The sequence below is a fragment of the Lepisma saccharinum genome, chromosome 14, assembly GCF_977018435.1.
Source record: "Lepisma saccharinum chromosome 14, izLepSacc3.1, whole genome shotgun sequence".
In the NCBI taxonomy this organism is placed as follows: domain Eukaryota; kingdom Metazoa; phylum Arthropoda; class Insecta; order Zygentoma; family Lepismatidae; genus Lepisma; species Lepisma saccharinum.
In genome coordinates this window covers 36,279,282-36,295,626 of record NC_139242.1, presented here as the reverse complement: position 1 = coordinate 36,295,626, position 16,345 = coordinate 36,279,282, and the positions used below count along the sequence as shown (strand labels likewise).

General features: G+C 37.4%; 1 protein-coding gene across 2 annotated transcripts in view; it reads right to left on the bottom strand.

The window, feature by feature from the left end:
- The window catches only part of anchor (integral membrane protein GPR155 homolog anchor), a 115,009-nt gene that overhangs the window by 65,074 nt on the left and 33,590 nt on the right, over positions 1–16,345 (bottom strand). Inside the window, exon 1 of one of the 2 annotated variants that reach the window (XM_083135385.1) lies at positions 2,763–2,890. The exons of the other annotated variant lie outside the window; for it this stretch is intronic. The gene's annotated coding sequence lies outside the window, so the exon portion shown is untranslated. Of the gene's footprint in view, positions 1–2,762; positions 2,891–16,345 lie in introns of those variants that run through there. 2 annotated transcript variants of the gene reach the window in all.

The window sequence follows — 16,345 nt, the reverse complement described above, 5'->3', positions numbered from 1 at the left end:
CGAACCACTATTAGCCTCCACCGGGTATTGAACCCGGGACACCTTGATTACAAGGCGACGACGCTCACACTGAAATGAAACTGTGGTATCGTCATCTTGCAGCAATGCAAAGACGTCTAGTAAATGCTCTTGAAGCAATTGATATGTGCAGTGAAGTAATATTTCCCTGGGTAAACACACGTTTGCTCATATTATGTACAATCCCGGTAACAACAACATTAAATGAGAAATCATTCTCAACTTTGAGGCACTTGAAGACCTATCTTCGAAATACCATTTGCGAAGAAAGATTAAATGGGTTAGCTGCTCTGAACATTCACCGTGATATAAAAGTTACTTGTGACGACATACTGTCAGAACTCGCACAGAAACCTCGATGCCTAAATTTCAGAATTTAAATTGTTGAACTGTGGTACCTTATTTATTACTGTCTTTAAGACATCAAGTAGTCTTAATCTCTTTAATGTTGTTACAATGTTGAGTGCACATACTTTTTGTTTAAAAATTATATTTGAGCAATTAAATATAAAATATTAATAATTTGGAAATATTCAAGCAGGTGCTTTTATATGATGCAATAAAAACATGAAGCATCCATAGCAAATACATTGATTGCGTTCATTGGGGGTAAAATCCAAGTATATTAATTATCTAATTTATTACAAGAAATTTGACCTGTGAACTGGAAAATGTGTTAGATTCATAACCCCCCCCTTACGAAAATCCTGGGCACGCGCCTGTTTGTAACACAACATATATCAATGAGATAGTCCACTTCTCCTCTCCCAGGACTTTCCTCCTTGCACAGACAATCAGTTTACTCAAATGTCTTGCTCCAATCGTATATGCACTGCCTTGAGTGTGGTTGATTGCCATACCGTGTTCTAAAACGAAAGTAAAACGTAAGATTTCCATTTCTACTTTTCCAACGACAGAATTTGTTTTTTGCAAATAATGCTCGACTGGCATCAAGGGCGCTCACATGATGCTGACGTTTTGAAAACAAACGAAAAGAGGAGGTCGTAAACTTGAAGACTTTCTCTATAAAATAGTACTAAATACTTCCTGATAAAACAAACTGTTTTCGATTTATAAAGCGTTTAATCTGTCTATTTCTGTCAGGCTCACCCTGCATGTACAGTATGTATAGCACGATACACTCGTGTGGCTTCAAATCTTATCCGCATCTTGTGTGCGGAAATAAAAAGTAAAAAAAACAACACTACTTTTCGTTTCAGTAATATTATCTTTAAATATATCTTTAAAAATATCTTGCTCGCAAGTACGATATCTCAGCAATACACTTTGATAAGCATAACAATCAGAATTATGCAGGTGTGTGTGTATGGAGGAAGAGTGTGTTGTAATTTGACTGTAGTGAAAAATTGTACAAGCGACAAATCACACAAAACCTCTTATCAGTCTTGAATTCTTACCATTTCACATCACATCTCTGGTTTTCTACCTTTAATTGCGACTATAAAAAATGGCTAATGCCCTATGAGGGGAAATCATGAACAAACAATCACGCTGTGCTCGTTACAAAACGCAATGTGTGCTTTTGTTCTTTCGCACTCACAAAGCTAACTTCAGCAAGTCTCCAATCTCGCACAGTATTTCTAACGAACAAACATGCAAACACATGCGCTAGGTATGCAAACAAACAACTTTTCTCACTGCTGATAAAGGCATTCGCGTTGCGGTACCACTGACTCATGACAACACAACACAGTTAAAACAGCGGCAGCAAACAACTCACTTGAAATCTAGGCTGACCCAATTGGTAGACCAATGGCACTAAATACCAGAGACCGGGTTCGTGCCTGAATTTTCCGCTGAAATGTATACGAATTATCTATTTTAAGTGTGCAAAATCGTGCGGTAACCTTAATTTATTTTCGATTCTCTACGTAATTCGCTATTTTTAAAACTTTAATATTCTAGATAGCGTAAAATCGGAGCAAAAGTTCCTGCAGCTTTCTATTTTTCAACTGAAATTTTTTATATAAAAAATTAAAATAAAGATCAGTGTCATAGGGTATTCCCAATATTTCTGTATTACTTTTGTTCATAAAAACATAAATGCAATGTCAATAGGAGGCAAAACGCAATTGGTGGGGTTATCAGGCGCCATCTTTGAATGCGTGTTATTCGAGACACTCGTGCCAGTAACAGTGTACAATTGGCTGGTAATAATGGTAATTTTTATAATTAATAAACAACTGCACATCTACAAACAAAAAAGCAGTAATGAAAAGTTATTATGTTTTTGTGGCTTTCAGTGAATGGTATAATAGGTGTGTGACATTCATGCAATAATTGGTTATTATTTTTTATTAATAATGGTAAATTTTGTAATTATTATAATTAATAAATAACTGCACATATATAATCAACAAAGGAAGCAGTGATTTCAATAGCAAAGTGGTTTCTTGAATTTTAGTGACAGAAAAATGTGTGGGCCTATGAGCCGCCATCACCTTAGGTAAGTTTCTCGTACGGCACGACGGCCTCCCCGATGGCGCAGTGGTAGCATCGTCGCCTTGTATTCAAGGGATCCCTGGTTCGATACCCGGTGGAGGCACATAGTGGTTCGGATTCCACTTTAAACTATAGGCCCAGTCCCGATTAGCCTTACTGTGCATAAAGTGAACTTTAAAAAACACCAACCCAACTCAACTCGTACGGCACGAGAAAATCACATTACAGCAGAAAGTATTTCGTTACGTACTGTGTATGGTTATTTTTTTAAATGTACTTACCGTTCAAGCACAGCTCTCGCGTTACGCTGAGCACAGCACCGTGTCCAACTCCAGACTGTTCTGAACAGAGGAAGCACACGCGTTTTTCCCTCGGCGGGTAAATTTCGCAGCTTACCGCAACAGATCACCGAAATGAAAATTCCGTGGGTAACAGGTGTAAAACGGAAAGTACGGATTATAATAGAGTAATAGTAACGCAGTAAATATAGCAGGGTATTGGATTTAAACCGAGGCAATTTTTTCCCTTGCAGAATCAGAGGGAATTTTCAATGACTTGGTGGAAATATGGGAATTCCCCTTCCTTCACGAAATGCCAGAATCCTCAATCGAAGTCAGTCCCTTTCATTTAGAAATTCCAGGCGTTCCAGCTTCGCTTTATTAATTCCTGGCTGCAGCAGCGAAATAAAGGAGATGGTGTTTTGTGGGAACTTGGTATGATATTGCGCTCCCTCCCATATGCGTGACGTCCGCCCAATTCTCCGCCTACTTCTAAATAGTAAAAATACACCTTATTTTTATTTTTTTTTAAAAAAAGCATTTACGAAATGTTACTTCAGTCTATTTACAATTTTCTATTGTTTCTTTATCTGCATACCACACATACATACAATACAAAAAAAAATATTTAAAAATCGCTTGAAAAACGCTAACTCTTTACGAGATATACAATTTCGTATGCCGTACCTCTCAAGAGCATTTCTTGTTTCTCATAATTTACCATATTTGCCGGCGTATAAGACTCCCCCAATTTTCTGTGCACATTTTTGAGGGAAAAACTATATCACTGAATTTATAATTAATTTACAGTATTTTAAATATTAAAAAATGATGTGTAGGTCCACTTTCAACAAATAACTTACCTAATTAATAATCCTTTAATATTAATAATAATTTTAATCATCTTCGTCACACACCGCAAGGAAGCAAGAAACAAATCGTCTAACTCAGAACAGAGAAAATTTCCAGAAATGAAGGTAATAAAAAACTGAGTATCGGCGTATAAGACGCACCATTGTTTTTCAAACCTATTTTTAAAAGAAAAATGTGCGATACGTTATTGTAATTCGCTTTTCCGAGACTTTTGGCTAATCGCGAAGATGAGGATGAAAAGTGATAAGATACAATTGATAAAATTACAATAACAAATGGCTTCCCCGGTGGAACAATGGTAACGTCGTCGTCTTGTATTCAAGGGGTCCCGGGTTCGATACCCATTGGGTCGGGCCCCAATTAGTCTATCTGTACAGCTATCGGCAAAAAATGATCGTATATCCTGAAATGTTTGCTAGCCTGCATGGCGTTATGCTTGTTGCCTAACTCTATGGCGATTAGCGAACTTCGCTACAAAGACTACGACCATGATACAGCGTTATATTTATGCACTTGCGGTAAAAATCTAATATGCTGTTAGTTTCAAAAGTCGCGCAATTCTAACTTCCATCGCTTCTAATTCGAAACCTGTAAAACATGTATACACTGGGTTTTATAAGTTTCTACTTATTTGTAATACTTTTAATTGCCAATTTGTACCGTAAAGAAACATTAAGACTTTAATTAATTGTAAAATGTAAGGTAAATAATGTCCACGATGCCAACTTCGGGAGAGAAAAAGATATTACCACCGGATCGTAATTCGAAAGTTTTGATTCACGTGGATCACTTCATGGCTTTGAGAACATCCATTTCATGAGCGAATTAAAAAAAAGTTACGTACTAGTGTAATATGGTCCTTTAAACATAGGCGTAACTTGGTGGGGCAAGGGAGCACTTGAGCCCCAAAATTTTCAGGCTTAACAAAATTTACAAATTACATGTACTTTTGTTAACTTCCTGGGACCTGATTTTGAAAATGTAACAGTTATTTCAAATTATCCTGGGTGCCATTATTATGGGATAGGAAACTTTTCGATTCCCCCCCCCCCCCATCCCCAACTGACGCCCATGCCTCCTTGGCTTGACTTTATCCCAAGATTTGCTTTATTTTACTTCGGTTTTTGTGCCACTTTTAGCTAATTTGCGAAGCTAACACACACTCTCAAACATCCATGCTAAGGCCGGGATTCGAACCCGGGACCCCTGACGTCGTAGCGCGATGTGATAACCACTCCGCCACGGGGTCCGGCTTTATCGCACGATCCATTACAGATTTTACGAAGAGAGATGAGGTCATTTATGACCATTATTTTATGACTGAGCTCCACAAAGTGCATGTAGGTAAAAATGAAAAGCAGTGGCGCAATTTCGATTTTACTTGCGGGGCGTGGATAAGTTTTCTGAGTAGTGTTCGTACACTACATAATTGTATGCCAGTTATATTTAAGACTACTATCCATGTTACAGCGTACTGCTAAGTAAAAATTTGTATATTTTACCAAGAGGATGGATTTCTTCTATATCATGGTTTTATCCATCATGCAAATTCATTCCCATTAAAATGCAAATTTGTTTCAGCGTGTTTAGTTCAGTTTGGCGTAGTGTTATATTGGACATCAATGCAAATCTGAGTTGTTGGTGCATATATATATATTTATTTATTATTTTCCACGCTTAGGCCTGCTTTAGACGAAAGAATTTTTCTTAACATTTATGTCACGACCAAAATGTTACCGTGTAAAGTGGAAAATCTTATGGCATCCATTTCAGATGCCATGGCATTTCTCAAGAATAGAATCTGTCCTATTTCCGTAGTATAACTAATAAGCGATCTCTTAGGTCACGAGTGCAGATGTAATGGCAGCCTAGTGAGATGCAAACAACTTATCACTTCACATTTTTAAAAGTCGAAAACTATTCAACCGAGAGGAATAACGTTTCCTATAAAAAGGTTTTACGTACAAAGGAATGGCGCTATTTAAATACATACTTTATAACATACTAGCTGATTACCCGGCATTGCCCGGGTATTTATTTATCCCAATTTTCTATTAGACGGGAAAATAATGAATTCTAACTATAGTGTAAAATGTAACTAATTTTATTTACAGGTATTTAAAAGTATAAGTACAGTATACAAATTATAAAGTAAACTCTTTTACAAATTCACTATATTAATAATTTAACTGAAAACTTGATTATAAACAACATTTTTAGTTTCACCTCCAGGAGCAAAAATAAATAAATTGAACGGCATTGGCACTGTCACTATTCATCTTAGCGATCATGGATTCCACACTAATATGGGTCGTTTTCGATTATTCTTACATGTCACCCCTTTCCGATCCCCACCCCTAGGGGTGCCAGAGTGTTTTACCCCCACAGTATTTTTTTCCAGATTGTAAGTGATATGTGTACCAAGTTTGGTTGAAATTGCTCCAGGCGTTCGAGAGTTATGCCGGAACAAACATACATACATCCATTTTTATATTATAAAACTAGGGCTAGGATTTTTATGACCTAGAAATACCAAATAAAATATGCTCTTATGACCTAAAATTTTACAAAATATTCACTATAATTTGAAAAATATGCCTTATAACTGGACTGTTTCAAACATGAAAATCTAACATATTCTATTTTCACATACGTACTATTTTTAGTTCACTTTATGGGTCCTGAGTTGCAATGCACAATGAATACTTTCTGTAAATTTTCAAAAAAAAAATTAAAAAGATTTTGGTGCAGTCCAAAAAAAAAAACCTCGAGTGAACATGGGAGAAAGAACAAATCCACTTCGAAATTGACTGTATATTTCTTGAAAAAGCGAAAATATGCTGAATATGACCCGAAAATCAATCAAAATATGCTCTAACACGCAGAAATAGCCAAATATGCCAAAATATGCCCTTATAAAGCACCTTAATTCAATTAGTTTCTTCACAATGTGAATTTCAATATATCACCCTTACAAAAAAATATGCTAAGTCATGAAAATCCTAGCCCTAATTTATAACTAGACCTCGGATTTTTAGGTTCTAAAAAGTGTGCTTTCAGGTTCCTAAAATAGGCTCTAAAAATCCAAAAATAGGTCTTAAAATCTTAAGTTAGGTTCGAAAAATCCAGAAGTAGGTTTAAAAAAACTTAAAATAGTTCAAATTTCCTGAAAAATGCTGATGAGTGATGAGGTATAGTCACCGGCAATGAAAATGGGACACTTATATCCTGAAATACGCTACGCACTATCTTGCATAACGTTATGTGTGTTGCCTAACCCTACGGCGATGGCAGAACTCAATTGGAAATTTCGTATTAAAATCCACTTTTCGCCGTATAGTTAGGCAACAATCTTTTTTCATGTTATCCACAGTCGCAAATTTGTCTGTCAGGATCATCTTATATGCTGAAAATAATCTTTCAATAAAAACATAGTCAGTGGTGCAAACTTCAATGCTGAAATGTTAGTTTGCAAGGCGTGAATGTCACAAAGCACCGAAGTGACGCGAAAGTGAACAAGACCACACAGATCAGACCACTTGGGATTGTACAGGTAAAAGTGGCATCAGACATTTACAGCTTTGTAAAATCACCATGGATTTGGAAGAAGAGAAATCGACAGAGAGTACGTTTCGAACACGTTCGTCATTGAATTTTCTCGTGACCAAACGAAGCAAATGCCTCTGTGTGTGACATCATAATCCTGTAAAACCTTTCAAAATGTATAAAAACCTACAAAAAAGGCTTGATTTATGCGCATAAACCTAAAATAGGTTTTTTACACTGTAAAAAAAATACACTTCTTGTACACTTTTGGTACACTTTCTTGCATATAATATGCACAAGATGTGTACTGAAGGTGTTGCAAAAGTGTACTTAAAGTGTTCTAGATGTGTGCGACCCGAAATGACGAAATTTTGTACACTTGTTGCACACTTTGGGGACACATTCAAAGTTGTGTGCACTTCAACGCTTTCTGTACACTTTTGTTTAAAGTAAGTCTGTACACTTCTTGTACACTTTTGTAGCACATGATATCATTTTGTGTTGTTGGTCATATCGATTGTTATTTTATACTTTTTTGACAAATGAATATCTTATGAACGTAAATCAATTTCATTATATAAAGCAGTAACACACTTGAAAGCAAGCAACATTAAACAATAACAAAATATAACTATTTTTTTCCTGGAACACATGGAAATCGCATTGCATCATGAAACTATCAATACTTTTTTGTTTAATGTACCAATTTGATAATTGGATAAATCTCATTAAAATTGAAGAAGGAGCAAGTTGAATGTTCCGAGGAAATTAATAGATTTTCTTAAATCGAACTATTCATCTTTAAAGCACACCAAAACAGATCGTTAACTTCAGGGGGCTGGTTGTTCCTACACTGGCCGCTAGATGGTTCTGTCAAAATGTGTACAAGAAACATAAGTTTTTGTACAACAAATAATGATACGTTTCATTGTAATCATAGTGAAAAATTGTGCTTTAACACTCTTCGAAAAATATGTGAACATCTAAGATACAAATTAAAGAAGAAAATGTACTGCAGTGAATAAAAGTGAATCTCCCATGAGCAACCTTTTTGATTCTGGACTATATAAGTAGAAGGTACGTGTGTCGCAGAAAAACAAACACGCATCTCACAAAATTTAAGGTTCACAGTTGAAAGTTGTTGCTTTTTCCTCCTTCAATTGTCAAGTTAAATGTGAGGTAACTGTATTTTTATTCTAGAAACTAAGTATGACTACTGAATTGCGATATATCTCATGTGTGCAAGAAGTGTCGCTCAAGTATTTTCACAAGTGTTCCAAATGTTACCAGAAGTGATCAAAAGTAGTTTCTGCAGCACACTTCTTACACACTTTTGGGATACCTTTATATTGGAAGTACTTCTTGCACACTTCCTGTACACTTCTTTTGCTGCACTTTTTGTACACTTCCTGTACACTTTTTAGCACTTCGTGTACACTATTGAAGCACTTCCTGTACAGTCATGGAAAATAGTTCTTGGGCCACGAGACCTACGATATCGTAACATCTTAAAGCCTGTTGTCTATGCAACCCAAATAACAAAATTGTCGCTTGGGTTTGCCTGGCGGACCTGGATTCTCGGGAATGATTGAGTATTGACAGCAGCGTGAGTCATACCCCCAAGCCCAGCCATAACAAACAACAGCTGGGTGCCGTGAGTTTCAGGAATTGGTTTCTTAACAACAGCTATTCGTAAGAAAATGTTCTCTTTACTGATATTAGAGTCATTTTCAAGAAAGTTAACTGAAATGGTGGTTTTCGTCGAATCATCATCGCGCAACACACATGCTGTCAACCCAGAAGTCCTTGAAAAAGATTGGAGTTAAAAACAACTACTTGACAAATGATAAGACGAATCGATATTCATTAGTCCCAACTTAGAATTTTGTGTAAGACATGGATCATCATGTCCTATCATCCATTTCATAACTTCATTAATCATCCTCATCGCCTTTGTTGACGCCAAGTGCTAGAAAAGCAATATAAAATAAGCAAAATTAAGAAATTAATAAATTACATTTTCAGCGATTTCACGCAGCGACTCAGTTGCATGTAGACAAAGTTTCATTAATCGGGAACCAAGGGCCCCCTCGTTGTGCTTCATTGTCATTTTCCCTCCACTTTGCCTGCCGCGATTAACCTGATGTTGATTAATGCACAATCCACAAAGTGTAATAAAATGTGAATTTTGGGGGCTTCAGTTAAGTGGCTGCACATCCATTACGTAATCGCGATATCATCAAATTGTACGAAGCGTGTCTACACCTACGTAAAGTGTCAGTCCCCGTCATAGGCGTGCTCAGACCCTCTGATTAGGGGGGGATAGCCTTGATGATATTTCAGGCCGGAAAAGAATAACGTAATTTCATCTCACTTGTTTAAATTTTATTGCATTGATGGGTGTGTTTATATATACACCCCTCCCCCCGCCCCACACACACATATAAATATTAAATACACACATACATATATATATACAACACACACACACACACATATATATATATACATATATACCAACAGTAAAAATCATATACATTGTTTCTCAAATCTGCGCGTTCCTTTTCCTCCAAACAATTGTTCATGCACTTAAGAGAAAACCTTTTAGAAGCAGTACTTCTCTCCTCGGTAATTTAAAATGCATTACAGAAAACAAATTGCGAGCGAAGCGACCAATAAATTATCAGATCCATTTTTTTGCAAAATGAAAACAATGTCGATTTAATATGGGGAAAAAAATTCATGGAGCGCCATATTATTCTCTTTTACAATTTTTTTTGATTTAGATCGTTTGGCGTCCAGGGTTAACTCCCGTCGATCCCTAGCTACGGCTCTTAACTTGACTAGACTGCAAGAAAAGCAGACATTGCGAGCGAAGCGTGCAAGAACATTTTACAAAAAAAAAAAAAAAGTAAAGTGTTCCCCTGTGCATAGCACCACGCCATGAAGGCGTATAGGGGGTGTGGGGGTAACGCCCCACACTTTCTTGATCCGGTCGTGAGTGGGGGTGATGTGATCAGCATCACGCCCCTAACCGCCTTTACCCCCCAGGGTTTCCCCCAGGTACCCATGTTATTCGACGCTGGGTGGGCGCCGGGGCCGCTTTCACCGTTAGAAAAGTTCCCGGATTTGAACCGGCCGGGGATCGAACCCGGGACCTTGAGCATGGTAGTCAGACGCGTTACCGACTGAGCCACCGCGGCCACATTTTACAAAAGGTATTTATATTTGTATAAAATTTGAAATCAAGGGGGCAATTGCAGCTCTGTCCCCCCCCCCCCCCCGCGCAAGTGCTCTTGGCAGTCTGGAAGAAATAATGCAAGAAAGACGTGAAAACAAAATCCATCTTGAGTATCCTTTTGTCCTGCTACTCTTACATTCTGCTACTCTTCCTTTCCTTTACTTCCATGTTTGCCCCCTAAAATTGATTTCCGTTCAAGGTTGTGGGGGTGGGGGGTGGTTTCGCCACTACACCCCTTCCCCCGTAGTTGCTTTGAACTTTCATCGGCTTGAAAATACTTAATTTTCTTTAATAGTATAATATAGTTTAATAACGGCGATAGGATTCATCTATCCTAAATTTCTAGGTGAAAATATAATAATATTGGGGCATAGATGTCTGGAAGGGGGCAAGGATTGCCACATCTTCCCCTTAGAAAACGAATGTCAACCAAAAAGTACGTTTTCCCATGTATAATTTGATTTCAGTCATAATAATTTACATTAATTATTATATTGAGGATGCAGGAATGCGATAATGCAACACTATTATCGGGGTAATATGCCCCATGGAAAAATAGCTTGTCTCTTCGTGGAAAAAATCTGCAGACGTCCATGATTAGGGGGGCATCTGCCCACCCCCGGCCCCCTGGGCGCACGCCTATGATCCCCGTGATGGAATATGTAGCTCAAAGCCAGGGCTTTAAGATCAAATTTGTTTTGTTATTGTTTTTATTAGTAATTACCTCAGTTTTCTTCCTCTGAAGTTAAATTATTCATGACGACGATTTATGATTACATTAAAGACATGAATGAACATACACAATGAACCCATTTTGGTCGGAACTCGAACTCGGAACCTTGTTTGGCAAGAAATACAAATATCCATAAGGCATGAGTGTTTCATTGGAGATGTTCCTCTACTTCCGTCATTTTATCACTAATATATTTCTTTAATATACAATAATAAATCACAACTACCTAAAAATAAATATTATTTTGCATTTTCACATGCATATGTTTTTTACGGTTAGAGTGTGAACTGGCACCTGTTTATTTAGATTGTTCTTTATGTTTCGTGTATAGTTAAAGATAGGACAAATGCTTGAGGAACGATTAGGGCTATAAGAATTCCGTCCGTGACAGAGTGGTTAGCACAGTGCGCTACTATGTCTGATGTCCTGGGTTCGAATCCCGTCCTGCGTATGGGTGTTCTTTGTGAGTGCCCCTTCATCAATTTCATCATATCACTCATCCTCGTTGTCGCGATTAGCAAGAGGTGAAAGAAAAACGACGCTAAATAAGAAAATAAAAAGACTTATAAGAATCATTCTTATTTCCGGACGTGTCCTACATTTCATAGTTATGTCTGGCCTCCGGAAGGAATTTGAAAGAAATCTTATACGTATTTTGGGCATCACGTAACGTCAAATTAGATGGAGAAACAAAAAATCTGAGGGGAGTCTGAGATAACGTGGTTCCTTGGAGAAGTATGCTTAAATCAAAGAGTGTGCATGGTTGCTACTGGATATTCGGAAAAGCAATTACAATCCCAGCTCACAAATTACTTCACGATTTTCTAGATCCGGAAAAGTCCGGATATATGTATAAAAGTGCTTACTTTGTGAAGTTTTATCGATATAACTGTCGGTAATTTGTTCGAAGTAACAAGTAATTATTCTACTTATTGGAGAAATAAGGCACACAATTCTGTTTTTTCCCAGTGTATAGTAGTTTTTTACATATTAATAAACAAGAACTTCCAGACTTTATTTACGAAATTGTGAATTTTCTCCTTCCCGAATTCATGGATTGTTTTCACTTCCTGGCCCCATGTCGACGAAAAACGTTCTGTCTTACATACACAAGTTGAAATCACATACAGCCGTGCTATTAGTTAGCAGTTGAGAAATTCTGAACTCAACCCTTCACTTCAACATTAATTTTTCAGCTGAAGATGTGTCATATTCTCGTTATATGCTAAGATGTCCTAGTAACCTATTATAGTTACTGCAAATACGATCGTGTCCAACATTTTGAGACAATTTGTCCTACTTTCCGCTGAAGAGTGATCTGATAGCCCTATGTGTGATGGAAACTGTTTTTACTCAATTTCTGATATAATTTATTCCAACATTTCCTTCAACTTCTATTACCTTGTTATTACCTCCAATGCTTACACGACTTTTCCTTCGTGCTCGACCTTTGGGTTCAGAAATGTTTACAACACTCCCATCTCCCGCGTGTAAATAGCAGGCAACAACACTCTGGAAGACCATAATGTATAAAACTTGTTTACTACATATTTTACGAAAATATTAGAATGTTAGCTTGATATAACTGTGGATTGTAAGGAACGAAATTAAATACCTGTTTTATACGCACACTGGAACGAGCGCAGGCCTGCTGTGAGTCACTCTGGCAGTGAAGGTCACTGATCGAAGTAGTTAGTGCTTGCTTGCTTGCTACAAGCAGGCGCCTTATCTTTCCTCAAGGAAACACGGAAATCTTCGTTACCTTTTTTCGCCAGACTAATGGTGAACATTTACAGGAACGTAAGGAGTAGTATCGTATTCTATTGGAATTAGATTTCGTGGTGTTTAAAAGATATCATAACAATATGTAAATCTCTTTTGTGATCTACACTGAACTTCTTCCTTACGATTTCTAAACAACCGAAGAGCGTAGTGAACGTGAAACTACTTATTGTTCGCCACAATGGTATGTATTATACAAATGGTCTCTTATCAAAAACCCTATTATATCACAGGATGTGATATTTAAAACAATTCTACCACGTATCCAATGTAACCAATATTCAGATTGATTCCCAGCTTCTGTTTGGGTTATTTTGTGTCGCATTTTTACCTCTTGCGATAATCGCGACGATGAAGATGTTGGGTAATGATTAGGGACAATGATTTATGGTAAATAATATTAATGAATTTCGCATTTAAAAAGTTACAATTTCGGTATATAAAAGCGATGAAAAAAGATCATTTCGTTGGAAAAGCGGAAAATAAAATTCAAAGTTAAGTAGTCTGCACCTACCTTCTTTAAGTGCTAGCAGCATATTAATTAAATTCAAAGTTACACCTGACTCCTTCACATCCCTCTTTACCATATCCTGAAAAGCTTTGTACCCTCTCAAAAAATTTAATTGTGAACATGTTTTTAGAATAGGCACATTCTTGCAAATGTCGTACAAGTCTTCATTGACAATATTTCTTGAATACTGAATAAAACTAACATTTTCAAAAAAAAATTCTTTACTGGATCTTCGCGGAGCCAGTCATTTAATTTTGTACAAGCCTTGTTGCCTTGAACTCTCGAGCACGTTCAAATACTGAAATAACTTTGGGCATTGTAATTCGCCAAAGAAACTATGAGCAAGCCCCAAGAAGCACGGATACGAAAATCCTTGAAACTCGTATTTTTGTGTGGCACGTAATGGAGACACAGACTACACACGATCTTCTGTAGGCCTCTGATTGGAACTTTTTGGACCGCAAACTTTGGCTGAAAAAAAAAATAGTCCTACTAAAACATTTGCGTTTTAGCTACAAAAACATAACATTAACAGCAGAAAACTAATTTCCATATTTTCTGCATGACATCAACGTATTTACGCATTACGTTGGAGCGAGATAGCCTGAGTTGCAGGAATGGAGAAATGAACGAACGGAGAAGAAAGCGGCTAAATACTTATCACTGACACCGTTTGCACTGTGCGGCATTGCGCTTCTGATGATGTAAAACTACTTTACGCAGTCATTGTCACCTGTAATGAAATGTTGAACTTTCACGAGCAAAATAACAGTCCAATGTTATGAAAGAAGATAAATTAATGTGTTTTTTTTGTTTTGACAACTGAATTTCGGTGTTATTTCGTGAACTTCGACACTTTTCGTTTCATTTCGCATTTTGATATATATTTCACAGAACTTCGTGAATAAATTGGAGCCGAACATGGTCATAACTCCTATCCACTTCTCTCGAAACAAAATTATACAAACTTGAAAATAATTTCGCGTTTAAAGCGTTCGCGAAATTTCAGTGTCCCTAGTAATGATACAAATGCAATGCTACATCTAAACCTCAACAGGTTTCAAAAATGGATCCTCTGGCTTTGTAGAGAGTTACGGTGATTTTAATTTTTATTTTCATTTGGTATTTTAAGTCCACTTTATGCACACAAAGGCTAATCGAGACTGCGTCTATAGTTTAAATTGGGATCCTAACCACTGTGTCTCCACCGGGTATCGAACCGGGGACTCCTTGATTACAAGGCGACTCCTCTACTACAGCGCCATCGGGAAGGATAGAGAGAGAGAGAGAGAGAGAGAGAGAGAGAGAGAGAGAGAGAGAATTACGGTGACTACGATAATGAAGAATTGAAAGTAGCAGAACGACTAAGACATTCTTTTGTCAATATTGGGATTGTTAATGAATGTTATGAATGTCAGTTCAAATTGAAAAAAAAAATAAACTAAAAAATTTCCAGAGTGCCGTTACAAATCGTTAATTTTTCTCTTTCCACACATTACTTTGCTACTATGTAGATATTTGCATGCTAAGACGTAGAAAGTGCTTCATTTTCAGTGTGTGGAATTGCGATTTATTTCCCTTCCCCTACACACACGCACACAAAATATATCGGCTGTTGTTCTTATAAGGAAATATAACATGTATGAATTGTGTCAAGAAATATTGGAGCCTATTCACATCCCTACGGAACTTGGAAGAAAGCCCTCGTAGAGATTGGGAAGTTTTGTTACGACAAAATTGGGATGTATAGTAAATTAAAAAGCAAAGTCCTAGCTTTGCACCAAGCCTTGAAGGTGTATAGGGGGTGTGGAGTTAGGGCCCCACGCTTTCTTCATCAGGCCGAAGGTGGGAATGATGTGATCAGCACCACGCCCCTGCCCGCCTTACCCCCCCCCTTCCCCAGAGTTTCCTCCAGGTACCCACTTTATACGACGCTGGGTGGGCACCAAAGCAGCTTGAACAGGTGGACAAAATCCCGATTATCCCCCGTCGGGGATCGAACCCAGATCTCTCGCATGGTAATAAAACGCCCTAACCACTGTGCTACTGCGGCACATACAGTAATTAAGGCAAGAATTGTTTTACCATTTCGTTCAACGTTTTTAGGCGAATCATTTTCGGAGATATAACGTGTAGCTCTTGTCGGTTCTGCGACCTGGCTTGAGAAAAGGCGATTTTCTGACGAACAACATTCCACCTGACAAGTCACGTGACTTTCCTACATTTCCTGTGCCTGTTGGCTTTTGCACGAAAGACGAGTTGCTCTTGAGACAGACAGAATCACCCGATCACCTAATGGTGCAATGTGTGTTGCCTACCCTTCCGGCATTATTTACTGCCATTAAAGTCTTATGGGGAAGAACTTTTTTCCACCACTGTACACTTCTTGTGCACATTTAATGTGTACAAGAAGTGATCAAAAGTAGTTTCTAGGAAGTGTTCCAAAAGTGTGCAGAAAGTGTTTTTTTTTTTTAGTGTAGGCACTATAAAACTTCTAACGGAACTCTGATATAACCAGTGATCAGAACGCTACATCTTAAAAGTAGCTTCGCTACAGCTACAGCTACTCTTCCAAAATGTAGCTTCGCTACAGCTACAGCTACATTTATCTAAAAGTAGCTCGCTACGCTACTCCTGTTCGCTACTTTTTGCGTCTCCATAAAAAAAATGAAAAACAACCATATGGGTGTTAAAAAAATCCCCTACTATTGGTAAATAGATTCTGTTATTTATTATCATGATTCCAGTCATTCGATGATTTTGATAGCAGTGTTACTTCAGTTCTTATTTTTACTATATTTGATATATGATATGTTACCCAAATTAATTATTACAACTATACACAAATAAATTTTGGTAGGATTACGTATTTATGTTCACATCAACATATTTTTCTTGAG